The sequence below is a fragment of the Pogonomyrmex barbatus genome, unplaced genomic scaffold, assembly GCF_055798465.1.
Source record: "Pogonomyrmex barbatus isolate J1 unplaced genomic scaffold, ASM5579846v1 scaffold6, whole genome shotgun sequence".
Classification (NCBI taxonomy): Eukaryota; Metazoa; Arthropoda; class Insecta; order Hymenoptera; family Formicidae; genus Pogonomyrmex; species Pogonomyrmex barbatus.
This window is the reverse complement of record NW_028297160.1, coordinates 873,677-893,978: the sequence shown is the minus strand read 5'-3', so window position 1 is coordinate 893,978 and position 20,302 is coordinate 873,677. Positions and strand designations below refer to the sequence as shown.

At 36.1% G+C, this 20,302-nt stretch overlaps 2 long non-coding RNA genes across 3 annotated transcripts in view; one reads left to right on the top strand and one right to left on the bottom strand.

Annotated features, from left to right (window-relative positions):
- The window catches only part of LOC148935053 (uncharacterized), a 146,657-nt gene that overhangs the window by 56,960 nt on the left and 69,395 nt on the right, over positions 1 to 20,302 (top strand). The gene's annotated exons all lie outside the window — the stretch shown is intronic.
- LOC148935055 (uncharacterized) overlaps positions 329 to 20,302 on the bottom strand; it is a 34,627-nt gene continuing 14,653 nt past the window's right edge. Inside the window, exons 2-6 of the long non-coding RNA XR_016140585.1 lie at positions 9,204 to 9,516; positions 8,914 to 9,104; positions 8,270 to 8,390; positions 8,050 to 8,198; positions 329 to 7,969 (exon numbers count right to left, since the gene is read on the bottom strand). This is a non-coding gene — a long non-coding RNA (uncharacterized LOC148935055). The remainder of the gene's footprint in view (positions 7,970 to 8,049; positions 8,199 to 8,269; positions 8,391 to 8,913; positions 9,105 to 9,203; positions 9,517 to 20,302) is intronic.

The following is a 20,302-nucleotide window of genomic DNA, read 5'->3' as shown; positions in this document are numbered from 1 at the left end:
GTACTACTCCACGACTTTTTTCCCGTTCATTTCTCTTGAACGACCGACAACGACTTTGGAGTACTACCCCCGACTTTTTCCGTTCACTCCTGAACGATCGACTTGTCAGGTAACATAGGCTGAATCTTCTTTGAGGTAACATAGGCTGAATCCCACTTCTGAGATTGAAAGATATCTATTAGATTCGGAAAAAATTAACGGAGACCGACTGGATTTGAACTCGGGATCCCTCGTCTACCAATCCGACACTTAGTCTGCAAGACCACGACGGCTCCTCTCTGTTAGTGTTTATATTCCGAATCTCTTTCATGACCGCTTACGGTCGTCTAATTCTTACAATATTAACTATAATAATGTCATTTTAAGCGTGCGCCTTGAATCATTCATATTTTCTTTTTCTATCTTGACACTATAATCTTAATGACTTTATTGAAATGTTATGTAAACAGTCTTATGTAAACAGTTTTCACATCAGTTATACGCGGTTTATGAAATATGTTTGTCTCTATTATCATTTCCTGTTATTCTAATATTTTCTATTCTATGTTTTCTTTAGAAAATGCGAAAATATGTTGCATAAAGAATCGAACGTACAGACGAAATAGCATGCATATATAGGCGTTTATAATTATTATGAAAATGTCGGAAAAAAACTTTTCCATATGTGAATTCATATTAAAATAACCTTTAATTTCATCATAAAAAATACAACATTTTTAAAAAAGATGTAATCATCAAAAAAATATACTTTTATCAACTATCTTTATAAAATATTACTACATGGATAGTTTTAACTATAGAGCCGCCAACTGCAATAATTAATTCGATAGCCTATTAACCTATTACTGATAAAGATTTTTAAATGTGTCTTATCATTGCAACGCTATATAATAGCGAATTCCATTCATTCATACACTATGCCAGATCAGTACACATTAAAGATTGCTACATATGAAATATCTAAATCTAGTAGTATAATATCACTTCCTTAATAATAAAATTATTATTAATTCCTATTCAGCTAAATAATGACAAATTCATTGTTGACTATTTATATCATTTTAAAGTGTTTATGTATTTTTACATTTCAATAATTTCATGTATATCAGCATTTAGTATGCACTAATCCGATGTAATGCAGTGAATGGATGGAATTCGCTATAAGAAATAGATTACTATTTAAGAAATAGATTATTACTATAAAAGTAATAATTACTATTAATTACTATTAATAAAAGTAATAATTTTTTTATTCATAATTTATTTTTTATTGTCAAAATTTCTCATATATATTTTGTTTATATGATATTATTTCCTTAAATTAGAAATGTTGTTTTGATATGATTAGGCCAATGAGAATAATCGATGCACGTTATATGATAAATTATCTTTATTCCTGAGCAGTCAACGCACATCTAATTGATATAAGAATTGGGCTAAGACTGAGATTCGCGAGTATTTCAACGTACGCATGAAATACTCGTCTCTGTGACACTGTGGATAATAAAAATCATACTTACTGCCCGCCATTGAAATTAGGTTTCAAGAAAGAAAAAAAAAATAGAAATACAAAAAAATACAAGAAAAGAAGAAGAAAAAATACATACATTAATTAAGCTACATACATTAATCAAGCTACGAGATTTTATGTTATGCCATTATACATTGTCCTACTTTTGACTGTGATATAATTTCAAATTTACGTCTGAGTCAATACAATTTTCTAAACTATTTACAAACAAACAAATTAATTACAATCTTCTTTAGTTATTACATCGGCATCATCTTTAATAGACTGACTCTCGAATTGGTCTTTTGATAGTTCCATTTTTTTGTTTTTAAGGTTAAAACTCATATCAATTTGTCTTTGCTCGGTTAGATCTCAACAATTTTTGCCAGTATTTTCTCCAGCATAATGGCGGAGAATTTTTATCTCGCAGCAGCGCTAGCATCGTTCCATTCAGCGATGAAGGCAATTTTATAGTCCTCCACTTTGTCCGTTGCTGTAACTGTCAAATACTCCGCTGACCATCTCTTCTAAAAATGTTGAACCATAGCTTCGTTGCCATCGAGAAAGCCGATTTACCTCTGAGAGATCTTAGTCAGACAAGGCTTAGAGTGGACTTCCAACAAGGAAATGACCCGATGTTAAGGCAATAGGATCATTGGGATCACTGAAAAGTACTATGATGAGTCGTGAATTTAAACATGCTTCAATTTGGATCAAGACAATATACATTTCCTCATATGTCAATAACGCATTTGCCACTATTTGTTTCAAGTGGTATTTTGTTGATTTTATCCCAGTTTCCCAAATACCTCCAAAATGAGGTGCACTCGGAGGTATAAAGTGCCAATTTATCTGATCAATGGACAACTAAGCCTCATTCTTTTCTGCTCATTGCTGTGACTGTAACAAATTACTTCTTTTAACTCTTTGTTTGCACCAACAAAATTTGTGCCATTATTCGAGTATATATCACTTGGTTTTCCATGTCTTGATATGAATCGCTTTAGCGCGTGCAGAAATGTTTCGGCAGTGTATATACTAATTCTATATGAATTGCCCTCATCACGAAACAGACAAATAGCACAATATATAATTTTATGATACGCTTTTCACGCTCAAGACCTTCCTTTATTAAAATTGGTCTGTAATCAACGCCACATCGCAAAAACGGGCTTAGTTCGATTCAATGGCAAGTCACTCATAAATTGTTCCGTAAATGTTGGATTTGCTTTAAAACATTTAATACATTGTCGAATAATCCTTTTAATAACACTTCTACCGTCCAAAGGCCAAAATCTTAATCGTAACGAAGCCAAAGTCAATTGCACGCTCGCATGCAACTGTCGAACATATTCACATTCTAAAAGTTCAATTATATAATGCTTTATTGGTAGCACTATCATATGTTTAATATCAAACGCAAGATCCGCCCTTCGCAGCCTTTCCCCCATGAATAAGGCCATCTGAATCAATGAATGGATTCAACGACATCAATTTACTTTTTTATTTACCGTACGCTTTTCTGAAAGCCTTTCTATTTCAGAAAGGAATTCCTCACGTTGCACTAATCGCACAATCTCAACTGTAGCCTGTTGCAGCTCTAAAATTGTTAGTTTACCGTTTTTATTACTGGGTATCTCGAATTTTGTATGAATCGCAAACAAAAAGCCATAATTCGTTGAAGCTTACAATAATTTGAAATTTTATACAATAATTCAAATCTTTCTTTGGTGTCAACGACAACGAACGCGCCTCGCTCCTGTCGGTTTGTTAACAACTATTTCAAATTTTCTACACGGATATTCATTAAAAGAAGGCCAATTCGGACTTCCAAAGAAGGTCTTGATTCAAGTAATTTGTTAGGTAGGAGACCACGCCAAATCAAATCGGCAGGATTATCCTGGCTTGCAACATGATACCAATCGCTAGTTTTTGCTAAAGATTTCTGCAACTCTTTGCTTACAAATGTTTTTCACGTGTTAGCTGCCTTTGAAATCCATGCTAATACCACGGTCAAATCAATCCAACAATACACCCTTGTAACGTCGATGCCAACCTGATCCAATGTCCTGTATAATAATCTTGACACCAACAGCGCACCACACAATTCCAAACGTGGCAAAGATATACGTTTTAACGAAGCCAACCGCAATTTTGCACAAAGTAATTCCATTGTTGGTCTCCCAAGCTCATCAATGCCTTTTATGTATATACATGCTCCATAAGCCGCTTGAGAAGCATCGCAGAATACGTGCAATTCACTTTTCTACTGTTGGAAAACAACCTTTCTTGACAATTTTAATTTGTTTAATAGCGAAATCTGTTCAATAAGACGCATCCATTGCTTATGAATATCCTGTGATATGGTTTCATCCCATGCCAACTTAAATGATCATAATTTCTGCATGATAATTTTGCCAAGACAAGCACAGGCGCTATCAAGCTCAACGGGTCAAAAATTTGAGCTATTATATCGACAAAATCGTTCTTTTAGTTATTCTACTATTTTCATAGTTCAAATTGAACATATTTAACATATTTAAGCGTATCTGATGTATGATTCCACCAAGTACCTAATATCTTTTTATTTAGTGTATCTTTATCCAACTTAACATCAGAATCGGCTGCATCGCTTATATTCAATTATAATATTATCGACGGATTGTTTGAAGCCCTTATGCAATTGAAATGCTCCCGAAAGAATTTCTCGAATTTGCTGAGCCAATTCAATGCTTCCTCAACAGTATGAGCGCCCGTAAGCAAATCATTCACATAGAAGTCATTCAATATTGCCAATTGTGCTTTTGGATATCGCTCTTCATCTTTGCTACCTCTTGCAAACATCGAATGACCAGATATGGTGCTGATGCCGTACGTTACCGTAGTTAATTAATAAATTTTAAATTTCCGGAGATTCTCTCCAAACTATTTTATGAAAACTATGATGCCGGAGTCAACTGAATTTGTCTATACATCTGTTTAATATCTGTATAAAAAACGTATTGATGACACTTGAATCTGAGTAATATAACAAACAAATCTTGTTGCAAGGCTGGACCAGCGAGCAACGCATTGTTTAAACTGATTGGTTTTCATCGATCCATCGAATACCACAATTTTATTGTCAGACTATCTTCCCGCACAATCGCATGCGGGTGGTAAAACTCGTTTTTACAATTGGTTTCGGCTTGCGATACAGGTTCCATATGTCCCAACGCTAGGTATTCCTGCATAAACTCAATGTACTTTCTTTTAATAACTGGATCTCGACTCAACCTTCTTTCTAATGCATGAAAGCGTTTTATTGCCAGTTGTTCCGATAATCCTAATTCCATACCTGATTTAAATGATAATTACACACAAAATATGCCGCTAATATCCCTGGTAATCGTACTTAGAAAATTCTGTTCACATTCAATATCGTGCGGTAATCGTTTAACTAAATCCAGATCTTCGCTCTCCCAAAATCGTGTTTTTTAAGAGAAATGTGACAGTATGCACTTACATCAGAGTGACCGCCATCAATGTCACCAACAACGCCTCCAGCTACCCATCCCAACAATGTTTTTTGAAAAACATTATTACGCCCAATTTGAATTTGATTTACACATAAGAGCCTCCAAAAGAGCTTCACACCCAATAACAAGTCAATCGGTCTCGATATGTAAAAAAATGGATCTGCCAAGTTCAAAGTGTCGGATATTCGTATGATAGACGATGACAAAGTGGCAATTGGCAGACTTTGCGGGGGCTCGAGCCATGCTTCGGGGGCTCGAGTCATGCTCGGAGGCTCGAGCCATGTTTCAGAGACTCGAGCTATGCTTGATGCAATCTTTCTTGTTGCGCACCAGGAGGATTATTTGTATATTTGCCAATGGCGTTGAAGGATGTCGCCGCTGCAGTTCGATCTGCATCCATCGAGAGACTAGGACCATCATCTCACTGGAGTACCGGTCGTGGGGATTCAGAGAATGCATATATGTATATTGTAAAATACGTATATATGTGTATCATTATATTGTTGACGTGTTATTCTAAACACGTTATTTGCGATAAATATCATCATACCTCGGTAATCGAAAGGATAAGATACCTGCTCGGTAAGCAGGAGATCCAGGTACGATTCCTGGCCTGTGATATTTTTTCGCAAAATAATTACGAGTTTTCACGACTGATTCATGGTCCCCGCCGTAACGCACACCCTCTGTTCTTATTTGGGCAATATCAAACAATTAATTTTTGCAGAAAATGAATTGAATCTGGATTTGATACGGATATCCACTGTTTGAGTAATTGAATTGACTGTTTGATTAATATCCGATATACTAATATTTGTGGAATTCGATCTTAATGTTAATTTATCAACCATATTTTTCGAAATAAAATTAGATTGTGAATCAACCTCCAAAAGTCCTCGACATTCATGAAGCTTTATTATTTCGATCGTAAATGTAAATTATGAATGTAGACAATAGGATCTGAGCGCTTGTTTACTGTCGGCTGATAACCATGTGGCGATATGTTTATTACATCTGATAAAATCAAACACGCGTATTTAGAAAGACACACGTATACACACACACACATAGCCGAGTTACTCGGAATCGTTAGATATTTGGAATCGAGCGACAAATATAACGATCGGACTTTTGTTTTTTCTCGAATCGGAGATGCCGTTTAATTGTTTTGAGCAATGCGAATAATTGCGTGCATCCGTATAATTGTCGTATAAATTTAGAGAGAGTAATCAATTACTTACAGTCGTGGAATTTAATCACTAGTCGTTATTAAAATGAAATATTCAAATTTTAACGGAAGCGAAAATAATGACAGGACGAAAAATATGTTGACAATAAAAGAAACATCTCGAATAAATATGACCCGGACAATCGATTTGACAAAGAAAAGACGGGGATTCGATCTCGAGATTTTGCGGAGTCAAGACGTGTCGCGAGAATATTGTAATCCGAGATTTTTAATAAAGAAACGTAATACTTCGTCTCATATTGATCGATGCTCCTGCAATCACCAACCGCTATCACTAAAACCATAATTTGAGCTAAAGGCAACGGTTGAAGGAACTTCAGTGACATCAGTCGTATTATTATCCTCTATCGAATAATGAAGAAAGGTATGATGCCGTTTTTTATAATATTTACATGAACCGCTACGACATTGACTGGCTTTATGATTCTCTCGCAGACAATTTGTACATAATTTTAATACTTTACTTTGTTCGAAACGCTTTTTTCCTTGCAATAATGTTAGCAATATAGGACATGTATAAATAGAATGCATGTCTTTACATATAAAACAAGATTGTGCGTTTAATGCAACATTTATTGATTTTATATTTGATCTGCATAATGCTTGCGGTCTTCCATTAGCATTAGTGTGCTTTTTTTCACTTATGCGTTTATAGATTTTCTAAAGATCGATACTTCAAAAATTCTCGTAAATTCTGAATGTTCCGGCATTTCGTTAGATCTTAAGGAATTTTCCCATTCGCGTCTGATAGTAAAATTAACCTTAGAAAGAATAATCGGCATCAGTATAGTATCCCAAGAATCGACCATTTAGTCTTTTTAATGATTCAAAACTACTATTAAAATTATCAAGCAATAATCTCAGTGAATCATATGAATTACCGATCACAGTAAGAAGATTTAACAAAATATTTACTTGACTCTGAATTAACATTCGAGAGTTTTTAAAACGTTCTTCAATTGTTGACCAAGCAAGATCATAATTACCTGTTGAAACAGTGATAAATTCAACAGTCTTTAATGCACTTCCTGTCAAAGCAGAGGGTGGCGCCCGATTGCCGATTGGTCAATTTAAAATAAAATTATTTGATTGGTTGATTTAGTTGATTTTAGAAAATCTCCAGGCATCAGTCGCTGTAAGTGGCTGTGTCCAATTGCAAACGAGACGCTTCCCAAAACAGAACGTAAATATTGAAATTTTTGTATGTTATTTAAAGCGCAATTATGATGGATCAACAAAGAGAACGCATCGTAGAACGGCAGCTATTCAGTATAATCTCCGGAAAACTTCGGAATATCAATGACCAGCAACTTTACTTGAGTTGCCGTCACAGTTGCGGGCAATTCAGAAGGTGATGCGTCACCCATTCGAATGATCCCATCATCCTCGATCAAACGTTTTATTTTGGAAACCAGATAGAAATATTGACTATACTCTCGAACGCGTCGCGCTCGGCTTCGTGTTTGTTCGAAGGCTGCACAAGCTCTATCTGTTACATCAAAATCACGGAATATCAGCTCATATTTCTCTAAATACAATGATAATTCATTCTTGTCTGGTTGATCAGAATTTGTTAAGATAAGATTCCAATCGTGTTGATTTTGTTTTTTGTGCTCGTCGAGCTCGTGTAAATCCATTTCCGCACTTTATAATCATAGTATTATCAACAATTAAAACTGAATAATGGATCAACTAAATGAAGCAAAAAAATGATAAGGTAAAATTATAAGTTTGGAATAATAAGTTAGGAATTCAGGAATCTAATCACTTACCCGACCAAACTCTCACGTCGACTTTTTATAGACCACTGCTATCTACATTTTGTCCTTGTGTGTATTGTACGAAATTCCTTCGCAAGAAATTGTCACGTATACACCGAATTCCATCTCCGTCTAGCCTCCAGATATTATAATTTATCGTGCTTACGAAGAAGATAAAATTATTTTAGTTCCTTAATGTTTGCAATTAATTAAATTAGGCTCTCGATATTACCTAACTGGTCTAACTGCTCCTGTTGTAGGAACTGCCAATGAAATGAAGCAAATATTTTATGCTCTAATTTTTTTCGGAGCACGCAACTTGTGTATCCGGCTCGAAGGACCAATGTTATTTCCTTAAATTAGAAATGTTGTTCTGATATGATTAGGCCAATGAAAATAAATCGATGCTACGTTATATGATAAATTATCTTTATTCCTGAGCAGTCAACGGCACGTCTAATTGATATAAGAGCTGAGTAAAAACTGAAATTCGCAAATATTAACGTACGCATGAGATACCTGCTGTGTGACACTGTTGATAATAAAGATCGTACAGATATATTGCCAAAAATATTAGACCGGCTTTACTAGTTTAATGAACTCACTGTAATTGTATTATTATTATTATTATTACTGTTACTATTTATTACTTATTATTATTATTGTTGTTATTGTTGCTACAAAATTTTTATTTCAATATTTACTATAATGTATTAATTTATCTTTAACGTTCTTTCATGCAACCAATTATATGAGATCGATCTTGCTCTTTAACCTGGATTTAAGCTCTGGATTGAGCTTGGGAGCCTTGAGGAAAGCAAATTCCTCAGAGGGAGAGTATTTCTTTAGAAGACTGATCAATGGGGAGGCCCTTACGTGTAAGGTCGCGCCATTTATCGGAGACTAGCTCGTTCCAGGGTCACACCTCCTGCTCCTGCTCCTTTTCGAGTTCCGAGGCAAATAACTTTGGCAAGGTCATTACTTGGCAGAACCGTGGGCAGAGAGCTGTCCGTCTACATAATCTCAACCATCGGGGAAGATCCAAATGCTACCTTTATCTATCGAATCTGTCACATATAAAGAGTTATAACTCTATCTCGGAAAAAGGTTATGTCGATTTTTCCGCCTATATTCTCCAAATATAGACCCAGAAAGCACGTACACACCTGAGTTATTCAAGACTGGGAGCCCTTTCTGTCTCGCAGGCGCTGTCCAAAAACAATCCCCCGGCACGGGGTTTGTTTGATTGGAATCTGCTTCCGGGATAGCGTTTTCTATCAGACAATGTCTCCTTCTGCCTCGCCTGGTCGTCTTGACAACTTGGGAATGAAGATAGAGGAGAGGATCGAGAGGGGCATCGGGATCTCCTAACCTCTTTTTGTGCCAGGACTTCGATTAATTGTGTCAGCTTATCCTCGAGATCTGCTAAACGGTCATGAAAAGATGACCTCTTCCTTTTCTTAGACTTGTCCATGCTCTCTAAAAGGAAGCACTAGTATAAAGAATAAAGAAGAAGATGTTCACGAAGCTGTTGAAGAACGCAGCAACAGCTGCGTTCACAATAGAAACACAATGTAGTCCTTTGCGCGCGTTACGGCCGAAGTCGTGAGAACGCCACCTTTTGGCTTTTTAATGAACTTTTAAGAAACCTGTTGGAGACAGCGCAACGGAGCGCGACTACAATATATCCATCCGGACGAGACGGCATAATTGTAATCGAATTTCACTGTAAGTTCGTTCAATTTTTCAATTTTGTTCGTATATAGATCGAGGCGCGGCACGCAACAGAATGCACGGTTACTCAGAAGTCACCCTATAGAGGAAATGGTCAGGACACTATTTGAGAAAAGAGAGAGAGAGGCCAGTAAGTAATTAATGTTAATAGTTAATTATTAACAAGTTTATTCGCGAATATTTTAGCGCGGCCTTCAGGCAGTTTACAACACAAATTCGATCTCACTGATCACCGATCTGGCTGATCCGCAAGTCGCGCGACATAAACAAAAATGACCGGCAGTATCGAAAATTCGATTAACAATATCCGCGATAATTCGACAACGATTTTCTCATACAAGATTCGCTCTACGAGCTCTCGGAATTCTCAGACAGCAAAACTGGCAGCAAAAAATATATAATACTCCACATGCAATTAATTAGCACAAATAATTAGATTAACGCGATAAATAAGGCGGTAATAAGTGCACAGCAATTTGTAGCCCGAATAATAGCGCAAGTGAAAATATGCAGTAAGATAAGCTCACGACAAAAGCAAGTTAGCGCGATAGGCAGAAACAACAACAATGATAGCACGGAATTGGAACTTTAATGCTAATGCAAAACTACGCGACATTACAACTGAGGTGATTCACAATCGATTTACAACTCGATAGGCAAATGCGACGCAACTTCACAGCGCAATACAACAAATAACAGCTGCCGAAATGGCACAAAAGACAACGCGTACATTAATTATGAAACAGCAAAAGAGGCATTAACAAGGATGACTTAACGTGACCGTTGGGGGGGGAGGCGAAACGTTGTCCAAGGTATATATCCAGCTTCCTCTTGAGACGAGTGCCCGCCATGACCGTCGCAGGCACCGGCACTCAATTCCTCGCATTATAATTCACTCACAGAACCTGCGACACCGGTACTCCCGCGACAATCGCACGATACACCCGACGTTCGCGAGACGACGGAGGTGACGGTCTTAGAATACGAAAAGAACGCTTAGCTCACCAACGACGATGGCTTCTTCTCGATAGCTCCACGGCTTTCGGATTCGCTTAGTTTGAGCGCATCACGAAAAATAATTTCTCGCGTCCTGTTACGTGCGAGTCGCGACGTAATGTGTAGAGGAATTAAGAATTCAGAGAATTCATAGGATTGTTGTAAGGTTGAATTTTATTTCTCGCACACGATACACTTGACGAGATTGCGATGTTTTTCCTTCGAGTTTTTGACGAGAACTGACTTTCGTGTTTAGGAAGGATCTTCGTCCAAGACGAGGTAGGCGGTATTTTGCTGATGTAATAACCAATAACGCGACGCGTTTTGATGCAAGAATATAACGGTTGGGACGGTTTTCTAAAAGGGGAAAACTACGTGAGAATTTTGAAAAACGTGATGATGTGTTATGAGTTGTTTGGACAGGACTAAGTGAAAGTGTCGGAAGAGGAAAAAAGGAAGGGATGTCCTGAATTACTTAAATAACGCGATACTTAAAATTTGTTCGACAAAGGAGAACAAAAAATAATAGATTTCAAATCCCGAGTTTCGGCACGTAACACCTTCCCCCTTAAATTGAAGATCCTTCTTGATATACCGCAAAATACATTCGGGTTTCGTAGATATAATTATAATCAATAGCTTAATAATAATAATCTGAACGTGACAGTATGGTGGTTTAAAATTACAATTATAACATATCGACACACACACACTAAGTTAATTACTTAATAGTTTAATATAATCATACGCAGATATATATATATATATATATATATATATATATATATATATATATATATATATATATACACGTGACTTACAATTAACGTTAAGTTAGATTTGAAAGTCGATCATTTCGAGAACGAGATCGGCGTGTCTCTGTATTTCTTTTGGGTTTAAAAATTATCTTGGAAGGATTCATTATATTCAGTAGGAATCGCAGTAAATGTAACTATCTGTCGATTATTATCTTGCGGATGGCGGGTGTTAACATTATTATTGAAACATTTGTAGAAATATTGAGTACAACCTTCTTTTGGTACACAACAGACTTTAATAATGTGAATGATTTTGCTTATTAATGAACATTTCCCTATTATATACAAAATAACTAGACCAACAATGGTATATAATATATAATAAAACCAACTAGTTACCTTTCGATAAAACATTTCTGTTCGATGATGTTTACCTAATTCCTCCGCTTCTCTATAAATTTCGTCTAAAACAGTGCTCGCTGTCTTTAATAAATGGACGTCTAAATTAGGAGTTTTACCAATATTTAATAAAGGGAGATCTGAAATGTTTACATTATGTTTCTTAAGGTCTTCGCATAATTTGCTCGTATTAAGTTTAACATTAGGTATGAAGTCTTTTTCAATGGTATTAATAATTCCCGTTTTTCGACTCCGTAACAGAGCATTATCTGAAATGGCATCGCAATTCACCGATAATTTAATAAGTCCGATAGAGAATAATTGGATTTGTCGTGGTTTGTTATCTTCGTACAAAATATGAAGAGTTTCATTACGAGGAGCAATGTATAGCCATGAGTTTGTAGTTTTTAATTGATACCAAACTGTGTTGTGAATTCTCATTACTCGGATATCGCATTCTTTTAGTATGCTTTCTAATCTAGCTGATCTTAATAATTCAGATTCACAGTTATGAATCGCCGAAATTTGATATAATAAATCTGTTTGTTTGCAAATCATCACGTTATTAATTTTCTTACATTTAGATACATCATGATCCGTTAGATGAGTATACAGTTGTTTATCGGATCTAATACCTAGGTAAGTATAAATTGGATTTATGAACGCATAAATATTCCTTTCGCCCTGCTTGATTGGTAGTGGGATTGTGTGATATAAGGTGAAATCTTTTTGTTCGATTAACGGCATTTCTATTACATAAATTAATCGATGATTTTTATAAAATACGTTTACATCGCTAACATCTATTAGATTAGTAAATTCGTTAGGTTCCAAGGCTACAGGCAATCGCCTTATCATCTAACGCATATCGGGTCGCTTTTAAATTATTGAACAATTCTTTTGGTGTGAGTATTTTTGGATGAATCAAGCCTCGACGTGCTAATAATATGGCGTCTGTTAATACTCCTAATTGTAATTCGTATTCAAGCATCATTTCCGAACACTCATAAGATATGAATTAATTTTGGTATTTATCTGTACATTTTCGTGTTCTTTAAAATTTCTTTATTAAGAGTATTTAAGTTAAAATCTACTTCTTTAAATTTTTGTTTGCTTGCCGTAAAAGCATTTGAAAAATTACCAATAGCAGACTGAATAATACTTATTTGTTTTTTATATAGATTTGTTAGTTGTCGTGAGTTATTATATACGAGATCTATTTATTCATTATAATAATCTGCATCGGATGAATCTAATGTACCAAAAAGAATTTTCGCTATTTGACCAACAAAATCAAAAATTCCTCGTTTGGATCTGCGCTTGAATTCGTTTACGTCATCGGCTCGTCCTATTAAATCGTTAACGGTTTCTCTATCAATTTTTAAACTTCCTATCTTACATTTTAAGCGCTGTAATTCTTGCGCTCCCGAGCATGTTGTACCACGCCCGAAGTTATATGTAATGTAACACAAAAGATCTATTTTATTAGTATAAAATTTTAATATTTCTTCTTTTTCTTCTGACGGCAAGGTTTACGTAATTTACAAATTTCCAATGTCTTTAAAAATATGTAGTTCCCCTAAATTTTCGAAATAAATCGCTGCTAATTTCTCTAGCGGTTGATTAACGAAGAGGTTTGTTTCCGAATTAACCATCCTTATTATCCTGCAAAGAGAAATATGCGCGTTTCAATTTATTGACATGTAAGATTTGATTACGTCTACCTCTTTTAATTTCATAATTAACATCGTTTATTCGATGCAAAACTTCGAATGGACCATCGTCTGGTCCGTTAATTTTTTACTGTCTGTTCTAACTATCTCGTGGAGTACGTAAACATAGTCTCCAGGATCTAGTATTAAAGGTTTTACGCGTTTGTCATAATATTGTTTAGCCGATTCTTTAGCTTTTTGGAGATTTTCCGCTGCGTGTTTTTTCAAATAAGTTAGTCTCTCAACTAAATCTACGAGAAATTCTCTATGTGTTATTCCTCGTCGTGGCTCAACAAGAGTCGAAGGTAACCGTGGTTTGCGATCAAATATTAATTCACAAGGAGATATCTTTATACTTTCATGATACGAGGTATTATATGAGAACATTGCGGCGTCTAGAAACGAATCCCAATTATTCTGATGCTCATTAATATAAGGTTTTAAGTATTCGGCTAATACATGATGAGAACGTTCCAATGATCCATTTGATTATGGATAATAAACGCTAGTTTTGATTTGTTTTATTTTAAAAATTCTGCTAACTTCTTTCATTATTTCTCCGGATATGTTACTACCTTGATCGGACAACAATTCTGCAGGTGAACCAAAAGTATAAATAAATTTATTAATTATTATATTAGCTATCGTTGTACTGTTAGTATCTGATAATGGATAGGCTGTGCAAAACTTTGTCAACTGATCCTGCGTCGTCAGTATATATTTATTCCCAGTTTCTGTTTCCGATAGAGGTCCTACAATATCTATCGCAACTTTTTGAAATGCCTCGCTTGGCGTGTCTGTAATTAACATAGGAGCTTTCGTCTTTTCGCGGACTAATTTTCGTTTTTGGCAATCGTGACAAGCTTTTATATATTTTTTCACGTCTTGTTTCATACCATCCCATGAGTAATATTGTTGAATTCGTTTTAATGTTTTCGCGACGCCTTTATGACCACCGATTTTTGAGTTGTGTAATTCTCTATATCTTGTTTTGTATTCGGATCAGTAATTTCTTTAGGTACGGATTCTAATAAAAATGCTTTAATTGGTGTGTCTTTAAATATATATTTAATCATTTGAATGATTCTTGCTTTATTTGTAATATCGGAGCTATTGATATTATCGTTTGATTATTCAAGATAGCATATTCTTTTAATTTAATTAAACACTCGAATATAGTTTCTAGATTTACAAGTGCCTGTTCATTTTCTCGTGTAATAAGATATATCTCGGTTGAGCGTTTCTTTTTTATTACGTTAATATCTCCTGGTATTAGTGTTATATTTTTCGCTTTGTTTCCGTCAATTTTTGATAGTGTAATATTAATTTTTGGGGAAGAGATCGCTTCTTTTACTAATAATCCTTTTATGTTGCCTGAAGTCTGAGGAATTATATTATTTGTCTTCCATAATGAATCATTTAATGCATGTTGTAGAAATAAATTATAACTAGGATTTACGTGATTGCTATTCGAAGCTTTACTTTGTAAGGCTGATATTTGCGGTATTCGAGAAAGAGTGTTTGCATTAGTGTTTTGTTTTCCTTCTTTGTATAAAATTTCGTAGTCATATTCTTCTAATTTTAATCTCCACCGCATTAAACGCGACGATGGATCTTTAACGTTAAAAAGCCAAATCAATGGTTTATGATCGGTTATTATTTTAAACTTTTTGCCGTACAAATATAATCGAAAGTGTTTTGTAGCACGATAGCTAAAAGTTCTTTTTCTGTGGTATCGTAATTACGTTCTGCTTTGTTAAGTGTCCGGGAAGCGTAAGCAATAGGAAGATCGTATCCAACTTTACCCTGTGATAGAACCGCGCCAATTCCTTCGTCGCTCGCGTCTGTAGTTAATATGAATTCCTTATTAAAATCCGGGTATTGTAATATAGGTTCGTTCAATAGTAATTCTTTGATTTTTTCGAAATTTATTTGTTGTTGCATTTCCCATTTGAATGGTATATTTTTCCTAAAAAGTGCTGTAAAAGGTTGAGTAATTGCACTAAAATTTTTTATGAAACGTCGATAATATCCTACAAGGCCTAAAAACTGTTTGAGTTCTTTATGATTTTTCGGGACGGGATATTCTTTTATTTTTTCTGGGTTAGGTTTCACGCCGTTTTCAGAAATTATATGACCTAGATAAAGCAATTCCTTTTTGAAGAATTCGCACTTGTCCGATTGTAGACTAAGACCGGCTTCTCTTAATCGTTTGAAGAGTTGAATAAGTTTTTCAGTATGCTCTTTCAATGATTCCGCATAAATGACAATATCGTCTAAATAAACAAAACAAATGTTTTCTTGTAAACCCGTTAAAACGTTGTCCATTAGTCTTTGGAATGTCGTGGGAGCATTCTTTAAACCGAAAGGCATTTTTTTATATTCATAATAACCATTAGGTGTACTGAAGGCGGTTTTAATTGAGTCTTGTGGATTCATAGGAATTTGGTGAAAACCCGAAGCTAAGTCGAAATATGAGAAGTATCTGGCTTTACCTAGTTGGTCAAGAATGTCCGTTATGTTTGGCAAAGAGTATGCGTCCCCGACTGTTTTTGTGTTTAGTTTACGGAAATCTATTATCAATCTCCATCTTTTGTTACCATCAGCGTCGGGTTTTTTCGGTACTACCCATAACGGAGAATTAAACGGAGAAAGTGAAGGCTGAATAATATCTTGATCAAGCAGTTTATTTACTTGTTTTATTTCCTCTTTATGAACAGGAGGGTATCTGTATTGTTTTACAACTATCGGAGTGTCATCTGTGGTGGAAATGGAATGTGTAATTCTATTTGTACCTTTAGTTTATCTTCTGGTAAATAAAATATATCATTATAATTTTCGATAACTGGTAGTATAGAGAGCTTTTCTTCTTTATTTAAGTGTTCTAGTCGTAAATTTTCTTTCAATATTTTCAATCTATCCGTTAAATTATTTGAGATAACCGAATCTATAGAGTATGTAGGGCTGTCCCTCGGGCTCGTGTCGATTAACACTGGCTTTACATTAATTGCAGGTACCTCGATGTTAATTTCTTCTTCCGTTGTATTAATTACATACGTACGAGTTTCATTATTAGTTACTTTTACAATATTATTTATAAAGAAAACATCACGCAAAATTTCTTGTTGATTTATTAATCCGTTTTCGATATTATTTTGTTTTGTTTTAATTGTGCATAAACACATGCTTCTAGCTGGTAGGGTTACTATATTACTAAATTCTAATGGATATATTTTATTATTTCTGATTGTAACGGTTCGCTTTTCAAAATCTATTTTTGCATTTTCCTGCCTTAAAAAGGTTGACCCTATAATTCCCTGTTCTTTTAATGGAAATTTGCTAGGTACTACGTGAAATTCATGAACTCCGTTTTCTGAGTTTAAGTATACTGTCCCAAGAGTTTGTTGCTTTTCTTCTGTTATGCCTTGAATTTCAACTTTGTTATCCTGATATACTAACGTGTCGCGAAGTAAAGAGCTTGCTTTAATAATATTAATATCAGCACCCGTATCTAACAAGAATTGATCTGATGGATTTGTGAGCTCGTCGAAGGGGATAGTGATGAAGATTTCGGGAGATTGTTCGGATTGTGTATGTTCTTGCATTGTTTCTATTATGTGAATTGGATTCGCGCGACTCGTTGATTGGCTTAAGCGTTGCGCGCTCTTCGCTTGGCCTTGGTAGTTTAAATGCGAATTATTAGATTGATTGCCGTTATAGTGATAATTATTTGGTGAGTTGATAGGGTTATTTCGATTATTATAATTTCATCTACTATTTTCTTGATAACTATTAGTTTGTGTATTACTATTATTATTATTAAATCTGGGTCTTGAATTATTGTCAAAGTTTTGCACAGTATTAAATTCGCGATTATTATAGCGATAGTTATTGTGTGGAAAATTTGAGTTTGTATTTCGGTTTTGCATATTAAAATATTTTTTCCTGCATTCGTTTTCGGAATGACCGATCTTTTTATAATAATTGCAAGTTACATAATTTGATTGATTGTGATTATTAAATTTAAGTTTATCTGTATGATATTGAGATTTTCTAACAAATCTAACAGTACTTTCTATCGCGTCTTCTAAAGTATTAAATTTTTGCACTAAAAGATGTTGCCCTATATATCTATGCAATCCACCTATAAAATGATCTATTAGTTTATTAGTAGCAAATACTTTTAGTCCTGTTCTTGCCGTCGGATCAGGGTAGTTAGAAATCGCGACAATCATTTCAGAATTTAATTTTCTTACTTTATTAATGTATTCCTTCAAGGATTCAGTCCTATGCTGTCTGAGATTGTTTATTTCCAATTCCCAATTATCAAAAGATTTGAAATTACCGAATTCTTTTTCTAACGCGTTACATAATTCGTCGGGATTCATTATGGTATATATTGACCTAATTAACGCAGCGCCTCTTGTTAATTTAGTTTGTAAAACAGCTCTAAAGAAAAATAATCTTTCTTCTGGTTCAGTTAATTCGAGGACTCCTTTAAAGTCAGATGTGAATTAATGTACCGGAACATTCGTACCATTAAAGACCGGCAAGAGTGATAAGCTATGACGAACAGAAAAATAACTATTGCTTGTCGAAGTAGAAGATCTTCGACTTTGTTGGTCACGGGTATGGCTTGGTTCATTCATAATGTGTACTAGTGATGACGCTCGATCGTTCGTAATTGTCGGTTTTTCTTTCAAAGATATATCGGACTCGAAACTATTATTTGTAGAGCTACTTTCGGAACTATCTGTATTATAGTGCGCTTTGGAATTTCTATAACTCATATGACTTCGTAAGACTTACAGTAACAGCAGAACGTAACACGTGGTTGTCCGGGAAATATTCATCGCTAATGCAGAATCTCGTCGTTCGATGAGGTTGTTCAGGATGCCGTCGTTCAATGAAGTCTTTTTTACGTGTCGGTTGTCTACGGAGTCTCGTCGTTGCCGTCGGCGTTGTCTCGAAAGGATATTTGCTTTCGTTCCGGGATGTCTCGTGGTCCTTTTCCGTGCCCACTGCGGGGTTTCCGTCTGCGACGTATCGGCTCCTTAATGCCTTTTACCTCAAGTGATTTTTTTTTTGCTTTAATGCCACAATTCACCAGGATTTCATCGGACTATAGGTAGCCAAATCGTACAATTATGAGGAATAATCGTGCCTATTGTCGCCTTCGTCAAGTGGGAACAATAATCGTCAACCAGATTTTAATCTTCTACTAGATTGCGAAGTTTTCTCGATTTTAATCTTGATTGACTGTGTTCTCTTCCTTCGTGCTTTGTTTCGTTGACTCAGTCTTGTTGGCAAAACAGAGGTGTTGGTAGATGCTTCAACCTTCTTAAATGGTTCGGTACCGCTGCCACCAGTTGTTACGTGCGAGTCGCGACGTAATGTGTAGAGGAATTAAGAATTCAGAGAATTCATAGGATTGTTGTAAGGTTGAATTTTATTTCTCGCACACGATACACTTGACGAGATTGCGATGTTTTTCCTTTGAGTTTTTGACGAGAACTGACTTTCGTGTTCAGGAAGGATCTTCGTCCAAGACAAGGTAGGCGGTATTTTGCTGACGTAATAACCAATAACGCGACGCGTTTTGATGCAAGAATATAACGGTTGGGACGGTTTTCTAAAAGAAGAAAACTACGTGAGAATTTTGGAAAACGTGATGATGTGTTATGAGTTGTTTGGACAGGACTAAAGTGAAAGTGTGTCGGAAGAGGAAAAAAAGGAAGGGATGTCCTGAATTACTTAAATAACGCGATACTTAAAATTTGTTCGACAAAGGAGAACAAAAAATAATAGTTTTCAAATCCCGAGTTTCGGCACGTAACAGTCCTCGCAGGATACACATAGGCGATCGCCGCCTCTCTCTTGCGATTTGGGGCAGTATTACTATTGGCCGAAAATCGGCTAATTGCGCGGCTCTAATCGGCCGCGCATCGCGAAGTCCTCGCGGGAAACTCAAATGCGACGGCATCTGCAGCTACGTCCTTTGGCTTCTTGGCTCCTCAGACTCTGAAAGAAGATTCTCGCATCTCCTATCGTCAACTCGATATCCTCGTCGGTTTCCCGTCCTTCCGAAGCTTCGCTGGAACGTTCCGTGACTGGCGTCCTCCACGTTTTGTTCTGTGGGATGGCGCCTTCCACGTCCTCGCTTCGCTCGCCTCTCGACAGAGGACTTCTCAGCTGGAAAAGAGATCTATTTAACAGCGGCACTTCCATTCTCGTTGACGCAAGTCAACGCGAGAGGGATAATACGACTTGCATGTTCCATCGCGTCCACGCCGCTCCTCTCTCAGCTGTTTCTCTGGCGTTCTCATCTCCGCTCTGCCAGTCTTCATCCATCGGTGAGCGCACATATATGTGAAAGACAGCCGCCCACTCCGCGTTCTGAAAATAATTACGGTCGCCACATGCGATCGCGACAACGGGTCCACTGACCAAACGACAATCGGCTTTTCGGCTTTGTCGACTTTTCTCCCTTCGGAGGAGGACGCAGATCCGAGTCGACTTCCCCGCGGTCGGGGCCTACGCCCCTTGTAACTGGCAGCTATAAAGCATCACGTCACAATACACACACACACACACACACACACACACACACACACACACACGCACGCACGCACACACACACACACACACACAGGGTGTCCCCAAAAA